This window comes from Giraffa tippelskirchi, chromosome 8 (assembly GCF_054371585.1).
Source record: "Giraffa tippelskirchi isolate mGirTip1 chromosome 8, T2T-mGirTip1v1.2.pri, whole genome shotgun sequence".
Taxonomy (NCBI): Eukaryota; Metazoa; Chordata; class Mammalia; order Artiodactyla; family Giraffidae; genus Giraffa; species Giraffa tippelskirchi.
Genome location: NC_137282.1, coordinates 125,451,027 through 125,469,722, shown reverse-complemented (window position 1 = coordinate 125,469,722; position 18,696 = coordinate 125,451,027). Strand labels below are relative to the sequence as shown.

General features: G+C 43.1%; 2 non-coding genes across 2 annotated transcripts; one reads left to right on the top strand and one right to left on the bottom strand.

Moving 5' to 3' along the window:
* The first annotated feature begins 622 nt into the window (after window positions 1–622).
* Window positions 623–685, top strand: LOC145519302 (U7 small nuclear RNA). Its single transcript, XR_014063710.1, has one exon. It is a non-coding gene; the product is annotated as a U7 small nuclear RNA (small nuclear RNA).
* Window positions 686–7,366: 6,681 nt separating this feature from the next.
* On the bottom strand, window positions 7,367–7,499 carry LOC145519312 (small nucleolar RNA SNORA70). Its single transcript, XR_014063719.1, has one exon. It is a non-coding gene; the product is annotated as a small nucleolar RNA SNORA70 (small nucleolar RNA).
* Between the last annotated feature and the right edge of the window lie 11,197 nt (window positions 7,500–18,696).

Genomic DNA, 18,696 nt, shown 5'->3' with positions numbered 1-18,696 from the left:
GTTCAGAAGTCGATCTCGAAGCCGAGATTCTCGACCCTCCCGGAAGTATGTTCACCCTGGTATAAACGCTGAGAAGACAGCAGTGAACAAAACAAGCAAAGATCCTTGCCCTCGTGGAGTTGATATTCGAGTTGGGGAAGACCATAAAGTTAGTAGGTAGTGGGTTAGATGGGGTCAAGTTGCAATACAGTAAGGGAGGGAGGGAATGAAGCATGAAAGAGTCTAATTTGGAATAAGACAGAGAAAGCTTCCTGACAAAGTGACAACTGAGAAATGATAGGTTTCTTAAAGCAAGAAATCCAGGCGCAAGCCAGTTTACATACCGTCTGTTTGTGAACTCATTAACCCCTGGAGGAGGTAGAATCCCCAGTTTCAAATCCGGTCGCTGCTTCTTAGCTATGCTGCATATGCTACTTATAATGCAGTAGCATATAAGTAACTTATTATACTTCCTGAACCTCAGTTTCCTCATCTGCAAAATATGGATAATAGTTCTTACTTGTGGAGTCAGGATGAATTAGATGTGGAAATTTTGTACAGAATTCACTACAATGTGCATACTAAGCCCTCCACAAATGAAAGTTATCTTTACATAGGAGGAAACTATTACACGTCACTTGTCCAGTGTTACAACTCTTTTAGAAATTGTCTAGCAGGTTTTTCTGGTATGCACCGGAAAACCGAAAAAAAAAAAGTCCCTTGTCCAGGGAGTTCCCTGGTGGCCTAGTGGTTGGGATTCTGGGCTTTCGTTGCCATGGCCCAGGTTCAAGTCCTGGTAGGAGAACTGAGCCAAGCATCTGGCAAAAAAAAAAAAGCTTGTCCATAGGTATAACCTGTGCTAGTATCAAGGCCAAACTTTCTGCCTGGTGTATCAGACTCAGAAATGACCAGACCCTTCTTTCAGAAAAGGGAAATAGTGTTAGGAATTGGAAGGAGAAGCTCTTGCTTCTTTTGCTCCATATTCATCAATGGTGCAGTTGCAACCAAAATAATAATAATTGGTGCTTTATTTGAAAGTTGACTATGTCCTAGGTGCTTTTGTTGACTGAAAAAAAAAGCACAGCCTTAAAGTTGAGAGTTATGTTTTATTTATTGGACAAAATTCAGAGCTTAAACCCAGAAGACAGCCTCTGAGGGACTGCTTGAAAGAGGTAAGGGAGAAGCCAGAATATATAGGAGTTTTGCAAAGAAAAAGAAATCGAAAGTAATTAAAGAAAACCAGACATCTCAAGTTAATGAATTTATCACTTTTCTATGTATGGGAAGAGGCAAGAGTCTGGACATATTGAAATTATTCCTCTAATATGCATCTTAACTATCTAGGGCCAGTACCCTGCCTTTCTCCACCCTGAACCCACTCAGTGTGCACACTGAGAGTGCCTGCAGTGGCTGCTGGCTTGATGGTACAACATTTTTTGTTTGCTAATGTGGCAAGCAACATTTTCATTCACAGTTTAAATGCATTACTTATTTAATCTATTCAACAACACTGTTATTCATATTTCAGACGAGGAAACTGAGCTTTAACAAGGTTAAATATACCACAAAAATTATTTTCTGTTCTTAAAAGTTAACTGCTCCATGAAGTTGTCAGGCTTTCACCACCCCTAGTACAGTGCTTCATTTTACCGTCATTTGTATGGAACAATCAACTATTATATGTTTCCTGATCAGAGGCTAACATTAATAGACACCATCAACTATAATATAGTTTTACCAAAAATACTTAACCTGGATCTAATAAAGTATGTAGTAGGATAGGCAAGAGGATCTAAAGGAAAGCAAAAGGCAGTGAACAGATTCAGAAGGTGGTACATTCTATATAGAACAACTGGCCTTTTTAAGTTAAAAAAAAAAAAAGTGTCTTTCTACATTAAAATATTTTTGAGAGATATAGCAGCCAAATGTAGTGTAGCCAAATGTAGTGTGTGGTCCAGGGTTAGATCTTAGTTTGGACAAACCAGCTATAAAGAATATTTTGGGGAAACTATCTGGGCCTTAATGTTACAGTGCTACTAACGCACCTTCATCCAGACAGCCTGAGTTGATTATTCTTGAAGGGAAAGATCTGTGAGTTATGTTTTGATTTTTTTCCTCCTTCCTGTCTGTCATGATCCTGGGCCAGTTTTACCCTCAAATCCATTCCTGATCTTCCTCAGCTTTTTCCAGTATGGCAGCGGGGGGCTGACCACACAAGGAAAGGCTACATGTCCTGGACTCCTGTGCTGATTGGGCACCACACTGAGTTGCTGGGCCCCTTTAATGGTAGACACTTCTGGAGATTGGATGGATCAAGGAAGAAGCCAGAGTATCCCCACCCTCATCCTGCCCCAGACTAAAGGATCCATCCCCACCCCCAAACCTCAAGCTCTCTCCTCCTATCTCTCTGGCTCCAACTTTCAGCAGGTGATCCCAGCCCCATGGTGACACCATGACCTTCTTCTGCCTCTCAGTTTAAGGCTGGCAGTAACTGCTTGCTATTGCTCATCTTTGGGTTACTCCACTGTTCTCTGTTTCACTTTTTATCCCTGCCAACATCTACATAAACTAATTCTCAGTTTTAAATACTTAGAGTTGAGACTTCCATGGTGTTCCAGTGGTTAAGAATCCACCTTCCAATGCAGAAGGCACAGGTTCGATCCCTGGTTGGGGAACTAAGATTCCACATGCAGGGAAGCCTGCATGCCACAGCTGGAGAGCTCGAGTGCCACAGCTCCTGAGCCCCTGTGCTCTAGAACTCGCACACCGAAACTGAGACCCGACACAGCAAACAAGTCAGTATCCAAAAGATAAGTACTTAGAGTGATCTCTTTCAGAACTCAGAGGATGACCTAACTGTGGAGTCCTATCCCAAGATCACAGGTTCAAGGCCTTGTACCAAAGCCACAGATATGGACCCCACCTCCAAGGTCATTTACGGAACTGCCCGAACCCCACTCGAACCATTGCTAAAAGCACCCTTAATCCTTAATAGCCAGCTCCTTGACCCCATATTAGGCAAAAATGCCTATCCCAGTACTCACCCTATGGCACCCTAACCTAATGCCACCCTTCCAGTCGGAATTTTCTTTGTCTTGAGACTATAAAAATGGACTACCAACCCAAGAAAAGCATCGACTCTCCCTTGAGCAGGCCCACTGTTCTAACAGTGTCCCTTCGACTCTCCCTGGTCTGTCAGGAGGTCAGCCCGCTGCGCTCAAAGTACCCACGTTGTCTCCACTCTGCTCTCAATAAGCTCACTCCTTTCTGAAATACTCTGTGTCTGGAAATTCTTTTCCAGCTATCAACTCTTAGTTCCAAGGGGTATCTCCCTCACAGCTTGCCTATGGCCCTATCATCTTGTAAAGGATTGCTCTTCACAGTTTTCCTCTGTGTGCCACGGGCAACAAAGAGAGCTTATTTGTTACCCTCATTCCCCTAGATCTTTGGTGAAAATCCCAAGTGAGCTTGAAATGCCCTAGAACTCTTTCTGGGATATTCTAAAAACTCACAATGTTTGCAATCTACTTTACAATGCATCCATGTTTTTCAGTTTTTCTTAAGGTTATTTTACACTTAAAATGAATTTTACTTATTTAATTTTGAATAGGTAACCATATGAAAGTTAAAGTTAGTCCCTCAGTTGTGTCTGACTCTTTGCAATTCCATGGACTGTAACCTGCCACGCTCCTCTATCCATGGAATTCTCCAAGCAAGAGTACTGGAGTGGGTTCCCATTCCCTTCTCCAGGGGATCTTCCTGACCCAGGAATTGAACCTGCATTGCAGGCCAATTCTTTGCCATTTGAGTCACCATATGGTGCAAAATTAGAAAACCACAGAAGAGTATACTCCCCAGGCACATCCCTCTTACCAGTTTCTTGCATGTCCTTCCAGAGACAGACTATGCATGTGCAATCATAAAATATGTTTCCTGTTTCTATTTTTAAAATGCACAATATTTCATTGTGAAGAGGACATGGCAATTCACTCCAATATTCTTACCTGGAGAATCACATGGACAGAGGGCTGCAAAGAGTTGAACACGAATGAAGTGACTGAGCACAGATGTAGTATTTCATTGCATGAATGTATCTCAATTTATTAAATCCTCTATTGAGGAACATTTTGTTTTCTTGGGCTCCAAAATCACTGCAGTGACTGCAGCCACGAAATTAAAAGACACTTCCTCCTTGGAAGGAAAGTTGTGACAAACCTAGATAGCATATTAAAAAGCAGACATCACTTTGCCAACAAAAGTCCATATAGTCAAAGCTATGGTTTTTCCAGTGATCATGTACGGATGTGAGAACTGGACCATAAAGAAGGCTGAGCGCCGAAGAATGGATGCTTTCGAATTGCAGTGCAGGAGAAGACTCTTGAGAGTCCCTTGGACTGCAGGGAGATCAAACCAGTCAATCCTAAAGGAAACCAACCCTGAATATGCATTGGAAAGACTGATGCTGAAGCTGAAGCTCCAATACTTTGGCCACCTGATGCGAAGAGCTGTCTCACTGGAAACGACCCTGATGCTGGGAGAGATTGTGGGCAATAGGTAAAGGGGGGGCAGGAGAGGATGAGATGGTTAAATAGTGTCATCAACTCAATGGACATGAATTTGAGCAAACTCCAGGAGATAGTGAAGGACAGAGGAACCTGGCATACTGCAGTCCTTGAGGTCACAAAGAGTCAGATGTAACTTCGTGACTGAACAACAACAACAAATTGATGAGCATAAATTGTTTCCTGTCTGGCTATTACAGGATGCTGCCATACATGGTTAAATGCCACATATCCAAATATATTTGTAGGATAAATTTCTCGAACTGGAATTACTGGGTTAAGGAGCTTTGCTTTTATAAGTTTGAACTAGGAAAGCCCACATGCTAGAGCCTGTGCTCTACAGCAAGAGTAGCCACCAGGATGAGAAGCCTACAGACCATAACGAAGGGTAGCACCCACTTGCCACAACTAGAGAAAGCCCATATGCAGCAGCCAAGACCCAGCACAGTCACAAATAAAGAAAGAACAGTGCCACTCACACTTCAGGAAGCGACGGAGGAAGATTCAAGAGTTGGGGAAATACTCTTCAAAGAAGTACGAGGAAGCATTCTGGGCCAAGAACGGTATGTACAGCTGCCACTGTTAGTCATATCTAGGCCAGTTTGCAAAGCCCACATCAAAGAAAATGCCAGTTTAAGGTGGCAATTTCCACTTTCACTACCAGAGGACTAGAGTCATTAGTGCCTTAGCAACCTATACCTCCCCTCCCCACTCTCCCACTCCCCATGCTAAGGCATTACAGTAGGTAATACTCACTTATTCAGTATTTATTCAAGAAACATTTAGTGAGCACTCACTTGATGTTCAGGTCTGTATTGTCCACTATCAATGAGGAAATAAATAACACACAGTGCCACCATCAAGTTTAAAGTAGGAGCTAAGACTTCAACAGATAATTACAGCATTATAAGGTGTAAGAATATTCATGAAGAAGTAGTATGGTGTAGTGGTAATGAACAAAGCTTCTAAATCCAAATTGCTTATTGCTTTGACTCTGGGGAAGTTGCTTGACCTTTCTTTGTCTCCACTTCCTCATCTGTAAAATGGGGACAGTAATAGTACCTACTTCATAGGGTTGTGGCTGTGAGGAGTGAATGAGATAATTTTCGTAAAGCACCGAGTACATGGTAAGCCTACAGCAATTGATCGATAGTATTGGCACTGACAGTAATGAGAAAGGGTACTAAAACTTCAGAGCTCGTGAATTCCACATCCAGAAATCCTTCCAGGCCACTTCTGAGCCACATAAGAGATGACCTGTGGAACTCAGAGGTATTTTCCCTCTCCCTCCAGTAAGAGACTTCAACCTTACCTCACAACCCTCACTGGCTGCTGAGTCTTCTACTAGGCACTCTTCACAACCTGCAATTCTTTGTTCCACTGCCAGAACTCAGGGCCCCGAAGTGCAGGGGAAGGACTGAATCCTGAGGTGGACTTGCCTGTGCACTTTGAGCTGTACGTCCTTGGATGCCTCGCTGGGGAAGGTCTACCATTGTGACCTTGCCCCTTAACTTCTCTTTGAACTGAGACCTCATTATGGTTAAGTGGACTCAGAAAGCTACAACTTGATTTCTTTTTTAGAATAGGAAAGTAGGATTTATTGGTGGGCATGAGTAAGGAGGGGACCAGCACCAAGGCGCTCAGGAGTGCAGGGCCCCCCATCTGTCCAGGGGCCCATGATTAGAGATGTATTTGACCCCACAGCCATCTGGGATGAGCCACTTTCCTGCCATGTTTTCAAATTCATCCCCATTAAATTTAGTAAGTCCCCACTTCTTAGAGATTCGGGTCTTCTGGCAGTCAGGGAATTTGAACTTGGCCTGTGGAGATCAAACCAGTCATTCCTAAAGGAAATCAGTCCTGAATATTCATTGGAAGGACTGATGCTGAAGCTGAAACTCCAATACTTTGGCCACCTGATGTGAAGAACTGACTCTTTGGAAAAGACCCTGATGCTGGGAAAGATGGAAGACAGGAGGAGAAGGGGACAACAGAGGATGAGATGGTTGGATGGCATCACTGACGCAATGTGAGGAGGAAACAGACAAAGCTGGACTCCATCTTAGGCCAGGCTGCGAACATTAGGCTACATGCGTGGTCACCCTCCCAGTGGACTCCGAACTTTGTGCCCAGTGTCTATGGAAATGGCATACCAATGGAAAACCAGACCCCCCCGGATAAAAGAGCCTCAGGACTTGTACGTGGACTCTCTGTCACCTAAAAACATATGCTAATTATCTCTGTAACAGAACAAAGTCGTAAATTCTATTATGTTTATCGGGATATGACCACAGGCCTATTGATAAATGTCCACTGTTTAACTATCTAGGCTTATGACACGTGAATCATGGGTTAACTTTGATCGTATCTCTCTTTTACCTTGTCCAGACTAGATTCAAGGAATTTGGGGAGGTGGATTTGAGCAAATACACTTAGGGTATATAAGGTTTTCACAAAAACTGGTTGGGGTCCTTGGCTAAGAGGAGACTCTGCCTTGGGCCCGCCGGTGTAATAAACTGCACTCCACTATCTGCATTGTCCTTCTGAGTGAGTCTGTTTCCTGGAACATGTGGCCACAACAATGGACATGAGATTGAACAAGCTCTGGGAGTTGGTGATGGAAAGGGAGGCCTGGCGTGCTGCAGTGCATGGGGTGGCAAAGAGACATGACTGAGCGACTGAACTGACTGTGGAGGGCGTCAGTAACACGCTTCTTGTTCTGCAGCTTGGTGGGATGGACATTATGATTTGGCCAATGTGGACCATGGACACTGTGCCCTAAGCTTTCCAAGGCACCACACATACCTGCCTAGGGCCTGATTGCAGACGGCAGCCAATCATGAATGGCAATCCATATGGACAACAGGCTACATACACTACCAAAGAGGCTGCTGTTTGCAGCCATTGCACGCCAGGACCCCAAGGAGAAAAGAGCACAGTCAGCTTAATTGGCTGCAATAAAACTTGATCTTTTATTTGGAAACAACAGCAGAACATAGGGCCCCAGTTATGGAAGTTCACAGCAGGCTCCCCAGACGGATGTAAAAACAACTGGTGGGAGGGGCACCTGTTGTGGGAGGGAGGTGAGATCTGGGGACCTCACCCTATCTTTAGCTTACTCCACCCTGAAAATGAAATTGTTGCAGGAAGGGGGACCCTTTCCAGGGCCCAAAAGGGGGCTCTTGTCTAACACTGGGAAATGAATTGTCCAAGGGGACACACGTGCTGACAAAGAGACTTGACTGGAAAGGGGCACCCGAGTGGAGAGCAAGAGGGCATGGGAACCCAGAGGACTGTCCTGCCACGCGGCTCGCAGTCTCGGGTTTTGTGGTGCTGGGATTGGTTTCCAGGTCTCCTCTGGCCGGTGGCTCTGACTCAGGGTCCTTCCTGGTGGTGCACACATTGCTCAGCCAGGGTGGATGCCAACAAGAAGGATGCTGGGAGGTGGGAGGACACGTGGCATCTCCTTTTGACCTTTCCCAAATTCTTCTGGCTGGTGGTGGCTTGTTAGTTCCATGTTCCTTACAGGGACCTTCTATCATAAAATAACTAACACTAATGGTTACTACGGTACCTGGGCACAGTGGGCAGTTTTAGTCAGTGTGTTTCCCCTAACAAAATCAACTGGGAGGCAAGCAATCTCCTGCTTTCCAAGGCCGATTAGTGGAGACAAGGTTTTTGCCACCTATCCTGGGCAAGTGAGAACAACACTAGGACGACAGTGAGGGTGCCCACCTGCCACCTACGGGATCCGTCTGTTGTCATCTGGCGGAGTGAGACAGAAATAATTACTTACTAATTCTTACTAATAATTACTAATTGTCTTGCTTCCCTCACAATAAACAAAGGTCATTTCTGGGAATAGAAAAGCCCAAAGTCTTAGGGCCCAAGAGACATGTTATTTTTTTGAAACTCTTCATTAATTGAAGGCTGTCGGACCAATGAGCCATGGTATCAGGACGGAGCTGGGTCGGGCTCTAACCACCAAGGCAGAAGAACGGGTTTGGCTGGGTCGTTCTGAGTAGCTCCTTATTAAAATGGGGTTATTACTCACTCATGGAATGTCCTCCCTCAGACAAATATGGTATTTCCCCTGTGAGCCCATTTTATTAGCACAGGAAGCCTTCATTCTGACCCTAGGGGTGCCAAACTGGAAAACTGGAAACAGAGACTTAAGTGGCCTCTTTGTGGCTTAATATCCCAGCAGAACCTAAGGTCGTGGTTCAGAGTATCACACACACACACACACACTCACTCACTCACTCACTCACTCACTCACTCCATTCTGCCACCCCTGGGCTTGTTTTTAGAGACTTGGCTTTTACTGGAGAAAGGGGAAGCTAATATTTACTAAGCACCTAGACTCTGTCATCACTAAACACTGTGCTTCCATTATATTCTCTGATGCGATCTGATTTTGAAGATTTTTGGTATTAAGGAAACTGATACCCAAAGAGGTGATGTTTTCCAAACAAAACACCTTTTTATTTTTTTATTTTTTATTTTAAATTATTTATTTATTTGACTGCACCAGGTCTTATTGAAGCATATGGGATCTAGTTCCCTGACCAGGGATTGAACCCAGGGCCCCTGCATTGGGAGCACAGAGTCTTAGCCACTGGACCACCAGGGAAGTCCCCAAAACACCTTTTTAATACATGGCAAAGACAGGGTGTGAATTCTGATAGTCAGAGTCCACTGCTTCCGTTCTTTCCATTGAGCACACTGCCTGTGTGTGCTGATTTATTCAAATAAGTACTGCAAAGCATCAAGTATGTCAAACCCCCAGCTAGAAGGCCTTCCACATAAAAGGGACAGCTCCACTAAAAGGTGAACCTTATTGTGTGTAATTTATACTTCAGTAAACCTGATTTTTAAAAAGGTATTGAATATAATATATAAAAAGCTCCTATAGAACAATCATTAGATGACCGTCAACTCAATAGAAAAGTACAAATAGAAACTAAATATCCTTTAAACATAAGAAAAAATACTCATCCTCATTCATAATAAAATTAATTCAGGGCTTCCCTGGTGGCTCCGTAGTAAAGAATTCTCCTGCCAATGCGGGAGCCATGGGTTCAATATCTCTGGGAAGATCCCACATGCTGCGGAGCAACTAAGCCCATGTATCATAACTCCCGAGCCAGTGCTGTAGAGCCTGGGAACCACAGCTGCTGAAGCCCATGCACCCTAGAGTCTGTGCTCCACAACAAGAGAAACCACTGCCATGAGAAGCCAGTGCACCATAGCTAGACAGTGGCCCCTGTTCACTGCAGGCAGAGAAAAGCCCACGCAGCAATGAAGACCGAGCACAACCCAAAAGAAAGAAAGAAAGAAAAAGTTATAGAAACCTAATCCACTGGAGGAAGGAATGGCAAACCACCCCAGTATACTTGCCATGAGAACCTCATGAACTGTATAAAAGGACAAAAAGATATGACACCAAAAGATGAGTCCCCCAGGTCTGAAGGTGTCCGATAAGCTAGTGGGGAAGAGCAGAGCAGAACTACTAACAGTCCCAGAAAGAACGAAGGGCTGGATCAGAGGAAATGACTCTCAGCTGTGGATGTGTTGGGTGATACAAGCAAAATCCGATGCTGCAAAGAACAGTATTGCATAGGAACCTGGACTGTTAGGTCCGTGAATCAAGGTAAATTGGACATGGTCAAACAGGAGATGGTAAGAATAAACATTGACATCTTAGGAATCAGTGAATTAAAATGGATGGGAACGGGCGAATTTAATTCTACTGTTAAATGTATTTAATATCTACGACGGTGGGCAAGAATCCCATAGAAGAAATGGAGTAACCCTCATAATCAACAAAAAGAGTCTGGAATGCAGTACTTGGGTGCAACCTCAGAAATGACACGATGATCTTGGTTCATTTCCAAGGCAAGCCATTCAACATCACGGTAATCCAAGTCTATGCCCCTACCACCAATGCTGAAGAAACTTAAGTTAATCAGTTCTATGAAGACCTAGAAGACCTCCTAGAACTAACACCAAAAAAGGATGTTCTATTCATCATTGGGGATTGAAATGCAAAAGTAGGAAGTCAAGAGATATCTGGAGGAACAGGCCAAGTTTGGCCTTGGCAAACAAAATGAAGCAGGGCAAAGACTGACTGAATTCTGCCAAGAGAATGCACTGGTCATAGCAAATACACTTTTTCAACAACACAAGAGATGACTTTACACATGGACATTACCAAATGGCCAATACCAAAATCAAATTGATTACATTCTTTGTAGCCAAAGATGGAGAAGCTGTATACAATCAGGAAAAACAAGACCTGGAGCTGACTGTGGCTCAGATCATCAGCTTCTCATAGCAAAATTCAGGATTAAACTAAAGAAAGCAGGGAAAACCATTAGGCCAGTCAGGTATGACTTAAATCAAATCCTCTATGAATATTCAGTGGAGGTGATGAATACATTCAAGGGATTAGAACTTGTAAACAGTGTGCCTGAAGAACTATGGATGGAGGTCCATAATATTGTAAAGGAAACAGCGAACAAAACCATCCCAAAGAAAAAGAAAAGCAAGAAGGCAAAGTGGTCATCTGAGGAGACCTTACAAATAGCTAAAGAAAGAAGAGAAGTGAAAAGCAAGGGAGAAAGGGAAAGGTGTATCCAACTAAATGCAGATTTCCAAAAAACAGCACAGAGAGACAAAAAGGCCTTCTTCAATTAACAATGTATAATACTAGAAGAAAAGAATAGAAGGGGAAAGACTAGAGATCTCTTCAGGAAAATTGGAGATATCAAGGGAACATTTTGCCCAAAGATGGGCACAATAAAGGACATAAATGGTAGAGACTTAGTTGATGCTGAAGAGACCAAGAAGATATGGCAACAATACATGGAAGAACTGTATAAAAAAGATCCAGATGAACCGTATGACTCCAACGGTGTGGTCACCCACCCAGAGCCAGACTTTGGGGAGAGCGAAGTCAAGTGGGCCTTAGGAAGCACTGCTGTTAATAAAGCTAGTGAATGTGATGGAATTCCAGTAGAACTATTAAAAACCCTAAAGGATGATGCCATCAAGGTGTTACATTCAATATGTCAACAAATCTGCAAGACCCAGCAGTGGCCACAGGACTGAAAAAGGTCAATCCTCATCCCAATTTCCAAGAAAGGTAGTATTAAAGAATGTGCTAACTGTCAGACAATTGCACTCATCTCGCATGCTAGTAAGGTCATGCTTAAAATCTTGCATGCTAGGCTTCAGCAGCATGCGAACCAAGAACTTCCAGATGTCCAAGCTGAATTTAGAAAAGGAAGAGGAACTAGAAATTGAATTGCCAACGTTCGCTGGATCATAGAGAAAGCTAGAGAATTCCAAAAAAGCATCTACCTCTGTTTCATTGAATACACCAAATATTTTTACTTTGTGGAACATAATAAACTGTGGAAAGGTCTTAAAGAGATGAGAATATAAGACCATCTTACCTGTCTTCTGAGAAATCTGTATGTGGGTCAAGAAGCAACAGTTAGAACCCTGCATGGAACAACTGATTGGTTCAAGACTGAGAAAGGAGTACAACAGGGCTGTCTGCTGTCATCATGTTTGTTGAATCTGCACGCTGAGCACATCATGAGAAATGCTGGGCTGGATGAGTTACAAGTTGGAATCAAGATAAGTGGGAGAAACATCAACAACCTCAGATATGCGGATGATACCACTCTAATGGCAGAAAGCGAAGAGAAGCTAAAGAGCCTCTTGATGAGGGTGAAGGAAGAGAGTGAAAGGGCCAGCTTAAAATTGAATATTAAAAAACTAAGATCATGGCATCCAGCCCTGTTACTTCATCGCAAATAGAAAGAGAAAAGGTGGAAGTAGTGACAGATTTCCTTTTCTTGGGCTTTGAAATCAGTGTGGATGGTGACTACAGCCATGAAATCAGAAGATGTTTGCTTCTTGGCAGGAAAGCTTTAACAAACCTAGATAGTGTGATGAAAAGCAGAGATATTACTCTGCCGACAAATGTCCATATAGTAAAGGCTATGGTTTTCCCAGTTGTCACATACGGTTGTGAGAGCTGGACCATAAAGAAGGCGGTCTTGAAGAATTGATGCCTTCGAACTGTGGTGCTGGAGAAGACTCCTGAGGGTGCCTTGGACAGCAAGGAGATCAAATCAGTCAATTTTAAGGGAAATCAACCCTGAATACTCATTGGAAGGACTGGTGCTGAAGTTGAAACTCCAGTATTTTGGTCATCTGATGCAAATAGCTGACTCACTGGAAAAGTCCCTGGTGCTGGGAAAGACTGAGGGCAGAAGGAGAAGAGGGTGTCAGAAGATGAGATGGCATCACCAATGCAATGGACATGAACTTGGGCAAACTTTGGGAGATGGTGAAGGACAGTGAAGCCTGGAGTCCTGCAATCCATGGGCTTGCAGAGTCGGACAAGACTGGGCAACTGAACATCAACAACAAAATTATATAAAAATTTTTTTAAATTAATTCAAATCAAGTGTCACTCTGATACCTTTTATTACTTGTTGATTTGTAAAAATCCAAGTGATGGAAAACTCTTAGCTTAGGCATGAATATGGATAAATAGGAACTATCATACCTTGTGCTGTGCTTAGTCACTCAATCGTGTCTGACTCTTTGTGACCCCATGGATTGTAGCCCGCCCAGCTCCTCTGTCCTTTGGGATTTTCCAGACAAGAATACTGAACTGGGTTGCCATGCCCTCCTAAAGGGGTCTTCCGAACCAGTATATATAAATTGGAACAATAGCTACTGAGGGCAATTTTGCAGTGTCCACCATAATCCCATATGTATATACTCTTTAATACAGCATGGGAATTTATCCAACAGTTATAGGTACAGGTGTGCAAAAGGATGTATACACACGGTTTTTCATTAAAGCAGTATTTGAAAGAAAGGGCAAAAATCTGAAAAGTTAGATGTCCATCAACAAGGCCCTGGTTAGATAAATTGTTGGACATCATAGTGGAATACTATGCAGCTATAGAAAAGAATGAGAAGTATCTTCGTGTGATATGAAAAGAAGTGATATGGAAAACTCTCCAAGACATATTATTGTTTGAAAAAACCAAGATACTGAACCGTGTTTATAATAGGTAGCATTTCTATAAAACAGGAGAGAGATCATATGTATTTATATTATCTTGTAAATGCATTTTAAAAATCTCTTAAAGGAGATGCAAGAAACTAGTAAGAGTGGTTATCTGTTGTGAAAGGTAAAGGTGGAAAAGATAATTTCACTATATTTTTCACAATTTTGAAGTTTGAAACTTAACGAATTTTTTAAATTAAATATGATTTTTAAAAAGAAAAGAAAATAATGTAGTGGGAGAACCACACCACATGTACTGGCTGCCCTGTGGGATCATCTCCAGAACCACGCCCTAGAAACTGCTTTCTTCAGCAGATTCTTCATTTGAAGAAGTGACTCAGATAACATGCAGCCTCCAGAACTGGCTCACCAATGAACTCACTCCCCTAAATCCTCACAATTGTGAGAAGGGGTGGATCTGCTCAGATCTCAAAGTGATTCAGTCTGGTTGACTCTAACCTAGGCTCCATCCTCTAACCTAAACTCCGTAATCGACACGTGAAGCTCATTCAACTTGAGAAAAGAACTTTTAGTCCTGAGATTTTAGTCCTAAGAAATCCTCTTCTTCCTTACCCCTTGGAAGTCCTTTAAAATCCTTGATTTGCTCACCAAAGAAATCTGTTTGGCAACTGACCTTGTGAGTTTAAAGAAGGAAAGAAATGTATTCATTTGATTCCAGCACTAATTTAAAGTACCTGAGATTCACAACCTAGAAATAGGCAGAGATTTTCTTCAGACACAAAAAACAAATAGCCTGGGACTTCCTTGGTGGCGCAGTGGGTAAGAGTCAGCCTGCCAACGCAGGGGACATAGATTTGATCCGTGGTCCAGGAAGATTCCACCTCCCATGGGGCAACTAACCCCGTGTGCCACAACTTCTGAGCCCACGTTCTGCAGCCTGCACCCCCAGCTACTGAGCCTGAGAGCTGCAAGGACCGAAGCCCTTGCACCGGGAGCCTGTGCTCTGCAACAAGAGAAGCCACTGCAGTGAGAAGCCTGCGCACTGCAGTGAAGAGTCGCCCCTGTTTGCCGCAACTAGAGAAAGCCCTCGCGCAGCAACAAAGATCCAGTGCCACTAAAAATAATTAATTAAAGAAAAGAAAACAAACATCCATTTAAAAACTGGATAGGAAATTCCCTGGAGGTCCAGTGGAGACTTGGCTCTCACTGCCAAGGGCCTGTGTTCAATCCCTGACTAGAGAAATAAACTCCCACATGCCTTGGGGTGTGGCCACAACATGGATAGACTTCATCAGAATTTAAAACTTCTGCTCTTGATAAGACATAGTTAAGAAAATGAATAGGAAATCCGTAGACTAGGAGGATATATTCATAAAATCTTTATTTCACAAATGACTAGTATCAAGAATGTATTTTAAAACTCTTACATGAATGGAGAGAGTAACATGGAAACTTACATTACCATTTGTAGAGTAGAGAGCCAATGGTAATTTGCTGTGTGTCTCAGGGAGCTCAAACAGGGCCTCTGTATCAACCCAGAGGGCTGGAATGAGGAGGGAGATGGGAGGGAGGTTCAAGAGGGAGAGAATATATGTATACCTATGGCTGATTCATGTTGAGGTTTGACAGAAAACAAAATTCTGTAAAGCAATTATCCTTCAATTAAAAAATAAAAAAAAAACTCTTACAGATCAATAAGAAAAATACCAACAATTTTTTAATGAGCAAAAAACTTGGACACTTACAAAAGAAAATATACAAAATGCTGATAATCTCTTTAAAAAGTGCTCAAAAATTTACTCATTAGAGAAATGCAATTTAAAACTATGAGATACCATCAAAACCCCACTATAATGGTTAAAATTAAAAAGACTGAGAATACCAAATGTTGGCTAGGATAGAGTGACTAGAACTCTTATATATTTCTGGCTGGAGTGAGAAATGGTACAACTTGGTGGCAACCCACTTCAGTGTTCTTGCCTGGAGAATCCCAGGGACGGCGGAGCCTGGTGGGCTGCCGTCTATGGGGTCGCACAGAGTCGGACACGACTGAAGCGACTTAGCAGCAGCAGCAGCAGCACTCTGGAAGAATATTCAGTGGTTTCTTATAAGCATACATCTACTCTATGACCCAAGAATTCCAATCCTAAACAATCACTCAAGAGAAATGAAACCTATGTCCATACAAAGACTTGACCAAGAGTATTCAAAGAAGTTTTAATTCTTAATAATCTCAAGTTGAAAACAACCCAAACATCCATCCCAGTAGAGTAGTTAAATTCATACCATGGAAAGTTAGTCAATAATAAAAAGGAACTAACTACTGAAATACACAACAATGTAAATGAACTTCACAGATACAAACTTTATGTTGAGCCAAAGAAACCAGACCCAACAGAGTGTGCGGTTTGTTTCAATTATAGGAAGATCTAGAACAGGCAAAACTAATTTACGGTGGTTAAAATGAAAAGTGTGGTTGTGTCTGGAGATGTCAGATCGTTAAGGCAATGGAAATGTTCTATATTTTGATAGGAGTGCAAGTTGCATAAATGTATGTATTTGTCAAAATTCATCAAATTTTGCACTTCAGGTTTGTGTGTCTCATTGTCCCACTTCCCCAAAAAAAACCCTATAAATAAATATTGACCTACACTTGGTAGATTAGGCTCCAGTAGCATAAATATATCGGAGAAGGCAATGGCACCCCACTCCAGTACTCTTGCCTGGAAAATCCCATGGACAGAGGAGCCTGGTAGGCTACAGTCCATGGGGTTGCTAGGAGTCAGACACGACTGAGTGACTTCGCTTTCACTTTTCCCTTTCATGCACTGGAGAAGGAAATGGCAATCCACTCCAGTACTCTTGCCTGGAGAATCCCAGGGACAGCGGAGCCTGGTGGGCTGCCGTCTATGGGGTCGCACAGAGTCGGACACGACTGAAGCGACTTAGCAGCAGCAGCAGCAACATAAATATATGGGCTTCCCTGGTGGCTCAGATGGTAAAGAATCAGCCTGCAATGCAGGAGACCTGGGTTTGATCCCTGGGTTGGGAAGATGCCCTGGAGAAGGGAATGGCTAACCCACTCCAGTATTCTTGCCTGAAAAAAACCCACGATGGGGGAGCCAGACAGGCTACAGTCCATGGGGTCACAAGGAGTCAGACATGACTGAGTGACTAAGCATCGCACAGCACTACATATATATATATGTATAATATGTTATATATAATATATGAAGGTAGTGGGAGCCATTTATATCACAGTTGGACAAAGGGAATTACAAAAATGGAGAGAGAGAACATTCCATGTGAAGGTGGATTAGATTTGGAGATATCAGTATGAACTCACAGTTTCAAATAAACGTCCTGACTTTGTCCACTGAGAAAGCCTAGAGAAGGAATGACATACCAGTTGTTACAAGCACACATAGCAACCAGACCTTTGGTTCCAAATACCATTCTCCAACATGGGGCACCAGGATTTCTCCGTTAACAGACTTCTGCAAAGAATGCATAAGATAAACCTAAAATACCTTTATGTGCCAGAAAGTGAGAAAGTGTTCAAAGAACATTGGGGATTTATCAAAAGATTTTATCAAATCTATCAAAATTACCAAAAAATTATCAAATCTATCTGATTTTTATCAAATTTTATCGAAAGAACACAGAAGCCAACCTTCAAGACTGCCCACTGGCTAAACTGAGAACAATCTGAGCATCAGAAATCTCTCTTTTATTAGTATTACTTTAAGGGACTTCCCTGGTGTGGTTCGGTCCCTGGGTAAGGAAGATCCTCTGGAGAGGAGAATGGGAACCCATTCCAGTATTCTTGCCTGGAAAATCCCATGGATAGAGGAGCCTGACAAGCTACAGTCCATGGGGTCACAAGAGTAGGACACGACTTAGCGACTAAATCACATCCAGCGGTTAAGAATCCGCCTTCCAACGCAGGGGGTGGTGGTTCGATCCCTGATCTCACACACCATGGGGCAACTAAACCCTCGAGCCGCAACTGCTCCCAGCTCTGGCTCTGCCATACTAACTATGTCCTAACTATGAAAACTTGGGCAGTTTATTTAAAATCCTAGATTTCCTCATTCATCAAAAAGAGACAACCCTACCACATAGGGCTGTTGTAGGCACACAATGGATGCATCGTGTGCAGCATAGTGCCTGGTACATAGTAAACCATAAATGCTTATTGTTCATAGCAATTAACTTCCCATGTCTCTTATCATGCCAGTGGTGGAGATTATTCATGCCAAACCTTTCCATGTGCTGACCATTTGCCCTTTGCTCTCTGCCCTTAGTGTAACTAGATTTGTTCCCTCAGAAAGATCAAGGCCTTGGAGCCAGGCCCAGTAGGCAGGATGTAACATGAAGAGCAATGGGTTACAAAGTGTCGTTTTGCAAAATATACCTCAGGGCAGAGGCCTGGGGCAGTGCTGGCACCCTGAGCCCCTTGGGACTGCCCTGAGCCCCCCAGAAATGACTCTCTCATAACAACAGGTGCTGGTACACTTCCAACAAAGCTGGCTAAGAAGTCTATTCTCTACTCTGGAATTCAGAGGGAGAAGAAGTGGTGTCCAGGGGAGGTCAGATATAACAGCTGTCCATAGCTCACAACTGTTGCCACACTCAAGGCCACAGTACTTTAAGGTGGTCCAACTAAGGCCTGTCCAAAGAGGCCCAGCTAGGGGACGCTCCGGGCCTCCTGGTGACCTGGAAAACAGAACACTGGGACTATGAACAGGTGTAGGGTGGGCTCCTCCGAAGAATCACACAGGACCGTTTCTTTTCTGCTCAAAAGAAACAGTCTGGAAGTGGACATCTGGCCCCCAAATTTGGGACCTGCCGCTTGCATAGACTGACTCCATTTCCTACACGCAACCACATCATCCTTTGTCCCACCAGCACAGAGGGCGGTTTCATCTTCCAGTCTGTGACCAGTCAGGAAATCTAGCAAGTTTAGTTCACAATGTAATTCATGATGGTGTAGGGAAATTTATCTTCTTTTGGGTTAGTAAATGTCTAAATTCTCTTGGTTTTGACAAACTAGTAGATTTGAAACCCAGTAAAAACTCAAGACGCCAGATC